General features: G+C 55.7%; 1 protein-coding gene across 1 annotated transcript in view; it reads left to right on the forward strand.

Annotated features, from left to right (window-relative positions):
- Positions 1-12,656, forward strand: part of ITPKB (inositol-trisphosphate 3-kinase B) — a 107,501-nt gene that overhangs the window by 80,005 nt on the left and 14,840 nt on the right. The window lies entirely within an intron of this gene.

Here is a 12,656-nt window from a genome sequence, read left to right on the forward strand (position 1 = left end):
TGAGGCAACCAGCTGCTCTGTGGGAGGACAGACCCGGCAGTGCGCTCCCATAGAGACTGCGACTTCGGAAACCCCGGAGGGCAGTCCTACTGTGGCCTGCGGGTTGCGGCGACTCAGAATCAACCCTGGGACAGTAGGCGTGGGGTGTTTTATTTCGGCTCTGTCGATGCAGCAGGCACGTGCACACATGCACAGGTTGTGATTCTCCGAACAATCGAGGTGGTGCCGCCACTGTTCCGGTCTGGAGGCGAGCTCAGACATGGCTTGGTCACGTGTCCTGTACCGCCAGCTAGGAATAAGAGGACCTACCCTTGGGCTCCTCTGGCGGCATAGTAGTTGCATTTTGCACATAATAAGAAAGGAGGAAGGCTCGGAGGGTGACGAAGCGCGTGGATTCTGTAGCCAGGCTGCCTGGGTTCAAATTGTGGCTTTGCTCCATGGCGGCGAAGTGGTGTTACACGTTGGGCTGCTAACTCTAAGGTCAGCAGTCTGAAACCACCGCTGCTCCTCCGGAGAAAGAATGGAGCTTTCTCCTCCGGTAAAGAGTTACAGTCCTGGTAACCCACAGGGGCAGTTCTACCCTGTCCTAAAGGAACGCTGTGTATCTGAAGCCACACGATGGCAGACTTAACCATATTTAACGTATTTAATCTGCTACAGTGCCCCCATCTGTGAAAGGGGGATAATGAGAGTACGCCTATGTGATGGGTGGAGATAATTATATGTATAGAATGAACTAATACACATAAAACATTCGCCACGGTGTGTGGCCATGGTTGGCACTTGTTAGTAGCTACTTATTATCATGACTCACAACATGGCACTGCCTCCCTACATCATCAGGAGCTGAGGACGGGTGGGCTTCTGTCCCCCAGACCCAGGAGGCTGCCTCATGGAGGGCCTACGGGGTGGAGAGGAGCCCAGAGGGGGCCACCCTGGGTGCTTGTTGGCTTCTCTGGGGAGCTGAGGGCCACTGAGGGTGCTTAGTGGTCTTGCCTCTTTAGGACCAATTGTCATCAGAGGCAGTGAGAGCCTCCAGTAAGTTTCCATGCTCTGCAGAAAGTCTGCTGCGTGTTTGGCATTTTCACCAAAGTAAAAATAAAATCCCCGGGGGAGAGGTGGATCAGGCTCAGGGAGGGGAGGGCCCTGGTGTGGCTTACAAGGTTGGCCCCAGCTAGGCTGAGCTGAGCCCCCCACCCTTCCCCAGAGGAAGGGTTGCAGGCCTCCTCCACGAGGAAGTTGGCTGGAGAGGACGCCCCCTTCCAGACTCTTCCCTGTCCCCCCACCCCTCCCTGTTTCCTCCCATTGTTGGCCCCTTCTAGCCTCAAGTCCCAGCGGCCTTTGTGGCCTGGAAGGAAGGCTCCTGGTGTGGCGTGCATGCTGAAGCCGCTGCGTGTCACCCCAGTACTTCCTAGACCTTCTGCTGTGTCCGCTCGTGCCGCTTCCCTCCAGCCCTCCATTCACTGTAGTTCAGAGGAGGGTGGAATCCAAGGGGGCTGGGGGCAGGGTGGGAAGGGATGGATGCTGAGCAAGTGCCCTTCCAGATCAGGAAGAGTGCACTGGTGGGCCCTGTATGCCGGGGCGTATTCACAGCATTGCCATTTGGGGCAAAGGACACCTTGATGCCTTGATCCTTGGCTTATCCAGGAAAAAGCTGTCTTGGTAAGATAGTGGGCCCCTCTGAGGCCAGAGGCTGTAAGTTAGGCAGCTGAAAGGAAGGTAGATCTGCAGCTGAGCACTGTTCACAGAAGAGCATCCTTTGCTGGTGTCCCCAGACTCCAATAGTCCTCGTCGGCAGGGTCATCCAGACTCGGCGAGGCCTGGGGTTATTCAGACTGCCAGCTGTCAGGGAGCAGACAGGGTTAACAGAGGATTTGGGAGGGCAGCCGCAGGCACAGGTAAATAAGAATTCCTACAGTTCCGCGCCCTCTGGGTACCTGGAGACGTCTCTGGATAAACTGAGGCTTGAGCGGGTGAGCATGAAGAAGCAAGGTCTTGGTGATATATGCATCACCCCCTGGCAAATAGGATGTCGCAGGGCCTGAGCCTGATGGCGACTGGGCGTGTGAGCGTGCTTGTCAGCCAGACAGCAGCCGAGTGGACCAGTTCCACGCGCAGCAGGACAGAGCTGTGTTCCATAGAGCGTTTCATGTTCCGTAGAGTCTTGGACAGCTGGCTTTCCTTTTGAGGTGCCTCTGTGTGAACTTGGTCCTCTGGCTGTTTGGTAGGCAGTCAGTGGTCTTGGCCATTTGCTCCCCACTGCTAGGACTCGCACTGGACTCTTGCTGGAGTCTGTGGAAGTTTGGCCCAAGACATAGTTCCGTACGTGAGCTTCAGGGCGCACTCAAAGGTGTCTTGCTATGTGGCGGATTCCGGGAGTGGTCCGGGGCCGATGTGGTCAGAAAGCTTTCTGGAGAGGTTAGGGCCAGCTCACAGGTGCCGGAAGGACAGGGGAAGGGAGAACATTCCCGACAAAGCCCGCTGTATGCACAGAGACCTGGAGGCGAGTCACTCCGGGGATAGGAAGGGCCTGTCTCGATGGATCCAAGAGAGAGCACCAGGCGGGAATTATGAGCAGGGAGGGGGGAAAGTACCTGGGTGCCCCTGTGCCCTTGTGGGGACCCACTCCTTTCTGTGGGCAGTCAAGGGCCAGGGAATGCTTGGGGACTCTGGCAGGTTTCCTCTGGCCAGGCTTATAGATGGAGAGGGGCCGTGGTGGTGGTGGCGTGTGTGTAGGTGGGGGAGTCAACACGACATGACTGATTGGCTGGTGGCGGCCCGTGTGTGCCATGGTAGGTCTGCGCTCATACGGTTTTCAGTGGCTCTTTTTCAGGGACCTGGTTCACCAGGCCTTTCTTCTAAAGACCCTCTGCATAGGCTCACCCCACCCTCCAGTTTTTTGAGCGCACTCCAAAGGAAACTCCAAATGAAACACGGCAGGGATCTTTTGCCAAACGTGGTTTTGCGCTCCTGTAGGAGACTTTTCTTGACTGTCCGGAGGGGCAGGATGCAGAGTGTTTTAACATCCAGGCTCTTAATTTTAGCCTCAGCTCCCTGTCTTGCCAAACCCTTGGGCTTCATTTTCCTAATTCTCAGTGACTTGGTTTGAAGAGGCTTCACCTCCTCCCCTCTGAGCTCACAGGTCCCTTTGGGTCCGCGTGGGTTTCAGGGTCGGCCCCAGCCAGGTTTCTAACCGGAGCTCCCAGAGGGGGCTCTTCAGCCAGGGACCCTACCTGCCGGGACTAGCACTGGTTGCTGCCCCGGGAGGGGCTGTGCCAGGGGGAGAACAAGGCGCGGGCTGCACTGACAGCTTGGTAGAAGCTCCAGGCGCTTCGCCAGCCCAGGGGATAACGAGTGCCAGGGAAATCCTCACTACGTTTTCGAGAAGACCAAAAAAGAAGGAAGAAGAGAAAGCATTTCTTTCCCCTCCAAACATGGACAACTCGGGGACTCTCACCTCGCCGTGTGCAAATGCAGAGCAAAGGCTCTGAAGCCGAAGGAACCTTGGCTGAGCAGGGTACCCGCCCTGTGCTCTCCCAGCACTCTGTTTAGGGGCCTCCCCATCTGAAAGGTCACCTTGCTGACAAAGCACTGGCTGTTTCCAGGAGGCTACTTTTTCACCTGGGGAGAGGCAGATAGCGCCCCCGGACAGGAGAGCTGATGGGGGCCCAATAACCCTGCTGGCTGACACAAAATCTCTGGTACTCATGATGCAAAGCAGGAAGCTGTGTGACCTTGGGTGAGTTCCTTAACCACTCAGAATGTGCCTCATCATCTGCAAGGTGGAGAAAATGTATTTGCATTGTGAGGGAGGATTAAATGTGGTATTAGCAGAGGGCCCAGCCATACATTAAGCGCATGGTTTCATTGCCATTCTCTGGCAAGCCAGAGTATAATCATCACCACTCACCAGCACACATGCCCACAGGCGCGCGCATGCTCGCACATACGTGCAGCAAAGAGTTAGTCTGGACATGCTGTTCTGGAAAGGCGCTGAGATGATCTCCTTTCTCTGCTATTTCAGAAATTTATCCCATTGTCTTAACTCGGGGGGGGGGGCAGGGAGGAGGCACTTTATCATGATCTAAAAATAAGTTAATCAAATGACCAAGCTATTTCAATCAAAAGGATAGCTCTGGAGGAAGCATAGTAGAAAATGTGTGTGGGGTGGTGGGGTGGGGGTGGGGGTGGCGGGAAGAAACCAAGGGGGAAAGAAGTTAGTTAAGAAAAGCACTATATTCTTTTTGGAAAATAAGGTTTGTTGAGCAGTCTCACTGTTCCTGCCAAAAATACTGTTCTTTGTGCCTAGTAAGTAGAGTTCCAAATATGTAAAATGGGAAACCTTTCTAAACTTGAGAATGACTAGGTTTCCCCCCAGGCTTGGGGTGGGCTGCCTCACCAGGACCCACTCTTCCCCCATTGTGCCACTTTCCTGACCTTGTGGATCAGAAACCAGTGTCCAGACTCCTGGACACTGGCCTGGCTCTCACTCCCCCCGTCCCCTTCCCGTCTCTGAGGCAGCAGGGACTGCCTTGCTAGCTCAGCAGGCTGCTGCGAGCAACTTTGAGAGCAGCTTTGTTAGCAGTTAATCACACAATTAGCTCATCTTATTACCACCAGGCAATGATCTGGCCTCTGCAAGGGCCCAGCTGGATTCTCACCAGATTGCTCAGGCTTGGAGGAGAAAGTGCTTTCCATAACAGCAGAGACACAGAATGTAAGAACAAAATGTACGTAGGAGCTTTAGTAGTCTCGTTCTCCCCCCCCCCCCCCCGTAGTTTTATTGGCATATAATTCACATAGCATATAATCCAATGGTTGTGTCACACCAAGAAACAGTGTACAGTCATCACCACAATCTGTTTTGGAACATTTCCTTCATCCTTGTCCTCCCAATTCCCCCCAACCTCCCCTTCCATACCCCCAAGGAACCATTGATCCAGTTACCCGCTGTATTGATTGACCTATCCTGGATTTAATATACAGAAAAACATTAAAAAGACTAACAAACTTGACAGTATCCTCAGCTCCCTGCGATGGAGTTCATTCTGACTCATGGTGACCCCATAGGACAGAACAGAACAGCCCCTGTGTGTCTCCAAGACTGGAACTCTTTACGGGAGTGGAGAGCCTCCTCTTTCTCCTGAGTAACAGCTAGTGATTTTGAACCGCTAACCTCGTGGTCAGCAGTCCGACACATAACCACTGTACGTAACCAGCATATCACCAGAGCTCCTGACTGTATACTGAACACCTATCTGCATGTAGAGTCAGTTCCAGGGCAGTATAATTGGGGGGTTAGAGGTCGCCTGACATGTTTCGGGAGAAAGGCCTGTTTTCTCCTTCCCAAAGCCCAGCCATTGGATCATCATGCTCCTCTGGCCCATGGCTCAGCGTGGCGAGCCAGGGTGGATCTGTGGGCACCTGGTAACTAACTGGTAGTGTGTGTGTATCACCTCATGGGTGGGCAGGGCATATGCCTTGTCATGCTCAGGTACTGGATGATGGGAAAGCCAAATTTTGAGAACTTCACAGACTCACCCTTGGCTATTGCTGGATGGCAGCAGGACCCAAGGACCCACTGGGACTCCCAAGCCTGTATTTGGGCCACTCCACCGAGCTTCCATCGGCCAGGAAAAGAATTTCCCCCGGCGGCCTGCCTGTCCAGTTTGGGGGACGGGGGTGGGGGCAGATGACTTAGAGCACAGCTCCCAAACTTATTTGGATCACCACCCCCTTTTCAGAACAAAAATGACTTGCCACCTCCCCAGCACTGGAAAAGATTTGGGCTCTGTAGCCCATCGCCCAGGATAAAGCGTGGGTAGGTATTGGCTTTTGCTGGCCCCTCGATTGCTCCAGCCACCCCACCCACCAAGGGGACAGTCTTGCCCACTTTGGTCAATACTGGCTTTGACAGAAGCAGATGTTCAGGGAGGAGGGGCTGTCACCTTGGCCCTCCGAGGCAGGGTGGTGAAAGGGCCGAGAGCCTCATGGTCCATGGTCAGGGACAGGAAGGCTGGAGGAAAGACTGGCTGCCCTGGGGTAAACTTCCAGTGGGAGGTAGCTGTCTCTAGTAAGCTTGCTTCTCTGAAAAAGTCTGGGCCTTTCTACCGCTGTCAGGGGCCTCACAGGAAATAAAGCAAGGCCTGTGTCTGCCTGGAAACTTAAACTCTTTCTGACCTGATTCCCGGTGGGGAAACGCCCTCCCTCCTCGCCTGTCAGCTTTGGTTGATCTCTCTCCTCCCAAGCCTGCAGGCTGGCTAGCTGGCTGGCTGGCTTCACGGGGCCCCCAGTCAGGGTCGCTGTGCAGTTGGCAGGGCCAGGGCTTGGTCCCCAGGAAAGAGCAACTACCAAGTCACCCCTGACTCACAGTGGACCCCATGTATGCTAGAGTAACCCTGTGCTCCTTAGGGATTTGGGGGTGCTGATTTTTCGGAAGTAGAGACAGGCTTTTCTGAGATACCTCTAGAACGATTTGAACCTCCAACTTTGGGTTAGCAGTGAAGTGTGTCCATGGTTTGCACCACTCAGGGACTCTGAAAGGTGGCCCAGAAACCCCCTGGTCCCCAGAGCCAGTGCTGTTAACTCCTGAGTCCCTGCCTGCCTTCCTCTACCTCCTGCTCCTCTCCATCCGTGCGGCCCCCACTCCCCCTCCCGCCTGTTTTTCTGCCTGCTTGCCGGGCAGCCTTGGGGCGATCCCTGTCATGGCCTTGCCTATTGAAGGCAGTTTTCCTGCAGCAGCTCCAGGCTGGCTGGCAATGACTGAGTGGGATAACCAGCCAGCAGTGGCACCCACCCAGGAGGGCAGGCGTTTGCCCAGCCTGGAATTTGGTCTCCCTCGACACAGGCCCAGGGACCCTCTTGGGGAAGGAAGAAACTGCAGTGATAAGCCTCAAGTTAAGCCCAGTGAATCCTCCCACGCTTCCACTGGGCTGCCTGGGAAGCACGGCCCTGTGAGCGGTTTCCCCTTTGTATCACAACGGCCTTGCAAGGGTTCTGGGGAGGATGGCCCAGGACTCGCAGTGTTTTGTCCCTCTGTGCATGGGCTGCCACAGAAGGGCCGATTGACGGCAGCCCAGCAGCATGTGGCAGCGGGCACCGATCCGCTCCAGAGACGGGCTGTATCTGAGGGAGCTGGAAGGATGGGTTGGAATGCGTTAGGCTTGAGCGACTCAGGTCTGGTGCAGCTAGATCAAGTCTGGGGTGGGGGGCGGGGGTGGGAGTGGAGGGATCCTCGCTTGCTTGCCTTGTAGCTCTGGGTCCTTTCTGTGCCGGCTTGTCAGCTTCGATCTGCGCCCCCTCAGGGCCGAGTTTTCTGGAGTCGATCCCCCAGGCTTTTCTTCCGAAGTGCCTCTTCAGTGGGGGGACTTGAATCTCCAACGTTTGGGTGACCAGCTGAACACTTGGACAGTCTTTACCTAGAGCCTGAATCTCCTCCAGGGCAACTGGTCTTCCTCAGTCTTTCTGTTGTCAGCAAGTGCCCTCTGGCGTTTGTTTGGCTCAAAGACTCCCCTTTCCCCCCTCTGTCACGTCCTGTCACCTCAAGCGTGAGAAGGGCTGTCACACTGCTCCCCTGTCCCATTGCTCCCCTTGCACTGCAGCACCCTCTTCACATTCCCCACAGGTGCAGGCAGATAGGGGAGAACACTGGAACAACTTCCCCAGTGGGAGAGGGCTTAGACGCCTCCACGTTGTGTGTGGCCCAGCCCAGCCCAGGGTCCCCCCATCAGCTGTGTGCTGCTTTCCTTCCCCGCGAGCCCTTCCCAAAGGCATCATAGTGCAGAGCACAGAGGCGTGGGAAAGCGCTAACCACGGAGTCAAGAAGCATCTAGCTGCTGACACCTGTGGCAGCCGATAAGGCAGGAATGGGAGGTGCCTGGGATTTGGGTGGCCAGCTGAAAGGTGTGTGTCAGAAGCCGTCGTAGACCCCTCAACAGTTGGACAAATCTCCCGTGGTGTCCTTCTGCCCAATCTTCCATTTCCCATTCCCATATCTAGCCAGCCAAAGCATTCCAGGTCAAGGCCCTTGCCAATTGCTAAGCACAGGCTGCGGTACACGGGGCCAGGCTTTCCATGTGAGCTGAAAGCCCTATTGCCGGGGTGTCAACTTTTGGCAAGTAGCTAAACTTGTGGGAGTCTCCAGAAAGTGGAGATCAGAGCCAAGCCCAAGCAGCACCTGGCCCAGGTCTTTCACCCAGTGGGCCCATTCCCTGGCCCACTGCAGGCTGGCCTCGGCAGGGAGCTCCTGCTGTGCTCTGCTTCAGACCACGCAGCTGCCTTAGAAGCAGCACCCAGCCTACTCTCGGGGAGGCTGGTCCCAAGTCCTGTGTGTGGGTGCGAGCTAGCTCAGGTCAGCCAGCCACCCGCCTCAAGTTCACATGCAAGGACTTTGCAGCCCAGAGAGGCCAGCAAGGGATTGCCTGGCATCTCAAGGAGCTTCAGGGCCACTCGGGAAGTGCTATCAGAGAGTGACCAGATGCCCCTGAGATTAGGAGGTGATGAAGGAGCAGCGTCAGCCTCGGTAAAAACAGCAGGTGCTGCTGCACCCCAGGACAGCCAGCCTACATCAGGTACCCACGGTCGCCAGGTATTTGAATGCTGCTGCTCTTGCATTGTGTTAGGTTCTTGGGTGGCACCGAAGAGTTTGCCATCTGCTGCTGACCGTAAGGTTGGTGCTTTGAACCCACCCAGCAGCCCCACGGCAGAAAGCCTGAGTCATCCGCTGCCATTCAGGTCCGAGCCAGGACAAGCCTGTGGAGGAGATCGACTCTGTCGCCTGTAGGCCCGCCAGGAGTCAGAATCAGTTGGCCGTGGCAGGGGGGTTGCGTGCTGCTTGGAATAGCTGCGCCTGGGTGCTCACAGACCTAGGACTGAAGTCTGCTTTCTCTGCTAATGACACGTGCACATCCCAGGAGATGCCCTCCAGGTGGTCCCAAGGGTTGCCCGCAACTGGAGGAAGGGGCCCAGAATCCACCCCTGAGGATGGCGGCCTCCTCCAGCACAAAGCTGCAGGACAGACGGCCGCTCCCTAGACCTGCCTGCACTGCTCCCCAGGAAGCAGTTTCTGCCGGAGCAGTTTTACTTCCTGAGAGGGCAGCGTGGTCTCCCAGGCCTTGGTCAGGGAGGCCATTCTCTGCGGTTGGTGGGTGCACTCCCCTCGCCCTGGGCTGAGGGCTCCCCCTGGAGCCCCTCTTCCTTGGCCAGCCCTTGGGAGCGTTTTTTCCTGTGCCGTGCAGGGAGGTGACATCAGGCCCTGCCTGGGTGCTGCTGTTTAAGCACCCGGGGAAGCCCCTGCAGGCCGCTGCCAGCAGAGATTAAAACAGCCTCCTGGGACCCAGTCCTGGCATTCCTGGGCAAGTGGAATATTCCACTCCCTGTACCCAGCTAGGGCTGGGCAGCCTGGGATTGGAGACTTCTCAAGCCGTTGGCCACGTGGGTCCGGTTTCCTGCTGAAGAGAAGCTTCCTGAGGGAGAAGGAGTGGGGAAGGAAGCCGAAGTTGGGGAGGGGGCCAGAGCTCGGCGGCTGGGGGTCTCTCAGGAGGCTCAGACACTCTTTGAACCCCCAGAGACCTCTCCCCTGGGAGTGTGCCTCCTTTCCAGGATCCCTGGCCCTTGACCACTGGAGAGCAGTTCCTGACCTCTAGCCGTGTCCCTGCTGGGCTGGAGCTGTTATGTCTCTCCAACTGCCTTCCCAGGGTCACAGGCCCCACCCCAGGTCCCAGAGCAGGCCCCTCCCCTCAAGGTGCTGAACAGACCCAATGGCAGCAGCCCGACTGCCCCGGGAAACCCCTGTGGAACCGCCCCCCACCCCCCTTCCTTGAACAAAGAGAGTCAAAGGCTCTTCCACAAACACCCCTGTGCCCACAAGTGCCTTCCTCCGTGGTAGACTCATACACAGGTGAGAAAACAGGGTCCCCCACCCCCACCCCCTGCAGGCCAGTAACTTGCTCACGGTGAGTCTGCGAGGAGGGAGGGCGTGCCCCACTCAGCCTGCCTGCCCGAGCCCAGGCTGCTGTGGCCTGGCACCCAGAACTGGCTCTGCCTGCTCCTCCTTACCCCCCGCTGCCTCCCACGCCCACCCCAGCAGCTCTGTTTCCCAACTGCTGCAGATGCCAGCCCCAACCTCCCTTCCCACCCTGCCCCCTTACACTGGTCTCTTTCGCCCCCAAGTTCACATCCGCCCTGTGCCCTCGGGGTGCGCCCCCCTCCAGCAGCCAGCCTCCTTTTCACGGCCCTTGCTGGTCACAAGGGACGACCTTCTGGGTCCACTTCGGAAGCGCTGCCCTCTCAGTTACACAGCTGGCCCAGGCCTTCCCTGCACCCCTTCCTGGGTCTGACTCAAGCAAGCCACTGCCCTCCCCAGGGAGCCCCAGGCCCACCCCAAGACCCTGCCAGGCTAGGGCGTGGTGGGCCCACAGAGCGCTTTCCTGGGAGCCAGAGACCATTCTCGAATTCTCATTTATTATTATTTTATTTTTTCAATTCTCTGCCTCTCTTGTCTTTTAAGAGCTCTTTGGAGCAACCCGGCTCAGAGAGGCCCACATGGACTCCTAGTAAGGAGCAGGAAATTCCTGGGTTTTTTTTTAACTCTTAGTTTCATTTCAAGTGACAAGAAGGAGGGTGGAACATAACCCGGGTCTCTGACTTGTTGTCCACACTGCCTAGAAAGCGGACCCGAGGCCGGGCTGATGGGCGACCCTCACTGTGGCCGTGCACTCTGCTGGGACCCCTCCGGGGCTCCTGCTGCAGCCTTTGCACAAGAGGCTGTGCCCTCGCTTAGCTCAGCGACCAGCAGGTGGTGGTTTGCCCCACACTGGCCCCCTGGACCCGCCCTAATGGCTTCCACAGCTGCCGACCAACCTCTGCATGGCTCCTGTTGCCTAATGAGCTTGTTCCATTGTTGCCCCGCACATTGTCCTCAGATTGTTTGTGCAGCCTTCTGGGGGCAGAGATAAGAAATACCTCGGTCTTAATTAGCCTTCCTTGCTTGATCTCCATCAGCCGGGTATGGGAAAACACAACCGCCCCAGCAAAGGACCAGCCCTGTTGTCGCATGGCCCCACACAGTGCTGCCCTCGCTTACGAAGAGAGCGAGTCTCACGGCTGGGGCGGTGGGGACGAAACTGGCAAGGGCTCAATTAGAAAGGAAAGGTTAAGAAAATGATGATGGCAACCCACGTACAAACACGCTTGATACCATTGATTGCGATAAGGTTTTAAGAGCCTCCATCAAAACGATCTATTAATTTTTTAAAAAGAGAAGAAAGAAAAGAAAAGGAGGGTAGAAATGGCCGCCCTCATCTTGAGGAACGTCGTCAGCGTCCGTGAATTCTACGTGCAAACGTTTTTGACTTGGTGTGTGTTCTGCTGGGTTTTCTCAAAGCAACAAAAATGTTTCAAAGTATTATTTTTTAAAAAGGGGGATGCGGGATGAGGGGGCCGAGTGGTTAAGGCGATGGACTGCTAAAAAGGGGTAAAGGGAGAAATGGCCAGGATTAGTAGGGAAGAATGCCTCTCCCAAAACAGATTCCAACTTGAAACTTTGATGGTAGAAGCAATTGAGTCTCAGCAACAACAACAACCAACAAAAGAATTTTGTTTAAAGAGGAAGGTTTGAGTTAGAAGTAGTCATGAGATCCGGCTGCCTCCAGAGCTGGGGCAATCCCAGCTCCCCGGCTGCCCCTGTTGGGTGTGCCTCTGAGGCCCACAGTACCCCTTGTCTCCAGACCAGGATTCTCAAAGTCTGTCTTCAGGGTCCCCCTCAGGCCAGACTTGTTCCCCTCTTCTGCAGAATTCCCAGCTTTTCGGCCTTTGTGGCTTTAAGCTGCATGGCTGGCCTTGCTTGCTCCTCAGGAATTCTCTTTGTCAGATGCTTGAATGCTTCTCGGTTCAGCTTCCCCTTGCACCCTAAGGGACGGGTGCCTTTGGGGACCTTTATCTTCCTCCTGGGGTCCCTGGGTGGTGCAAACAACCTTGGGAGAAAGGCCTAGAGTGGGGGGGGGGCTTCAGACATTTCTGCCATTGAAGACCCGCTGGAGCTCCCCCGGGTCACCCAAAGGGTCCCGATGAGTCCATGGTGACGCTGCAGCAGTTGCGCTGTCACCTGCGCCCCTGCAGGCGATTCTTCCTCAAATTGACTTAGGGGCACTTTTTGTAGAGAAGCGTTTGTGGCTGGGGGCAGGTTTCTCAAAAGCCTTCGTCTAGATAAGGACTTAGAGCAGCGGTTCTCAACCAAAGGGGTCAAATGACTGACCCTTTCACAGGGCTCGCCTCAGACCATCGGAAAACACATAACTATTTCACACTATCTAATGACATATTGTTTGTGATTAATCACTGTGCTTTCAGTTTGTAACAATGAAAATACATATCAGATATTTACATGACGAGTCATCCCAGTAGCAAAATGACAGTGATGAAGCAGATACGAAAATCATGTTATGCTTGGGGTCACCACCCCACGAGGATGTGTAGTAAAGGGCCGCAGCGTGAGGAAGGGGGAGAAGCATTGATTGACTCTAGCCTCGTCTACCAAGTCCTTGTCTCAGGCGCAGGCAGGCTCAACAAAGGACAAGTCACGGTCTCTCCTTTGAATGCTGGTCGAAATCAAACAGGGTGTCCAGAGGTGTGGGAGCACCCAGTGCCCCCCATCCACA

This window comes from Tenrec ecaudatus, chromosome 1, assembly GCF_050624435.1.
Source record: "Tenrec ecaudatus isolate mTenEca1 chromosome 1, mTenEca1.hap1, whole genome shotgun sequence".
Classification (NCBI taxonomy): domain Eukaryota; kingdom Metazoa; phylum Chordata; class Mammalia; order Afrosoricida; family Tenrecidae; genus Tenrec; species Tenrec ecaudatus.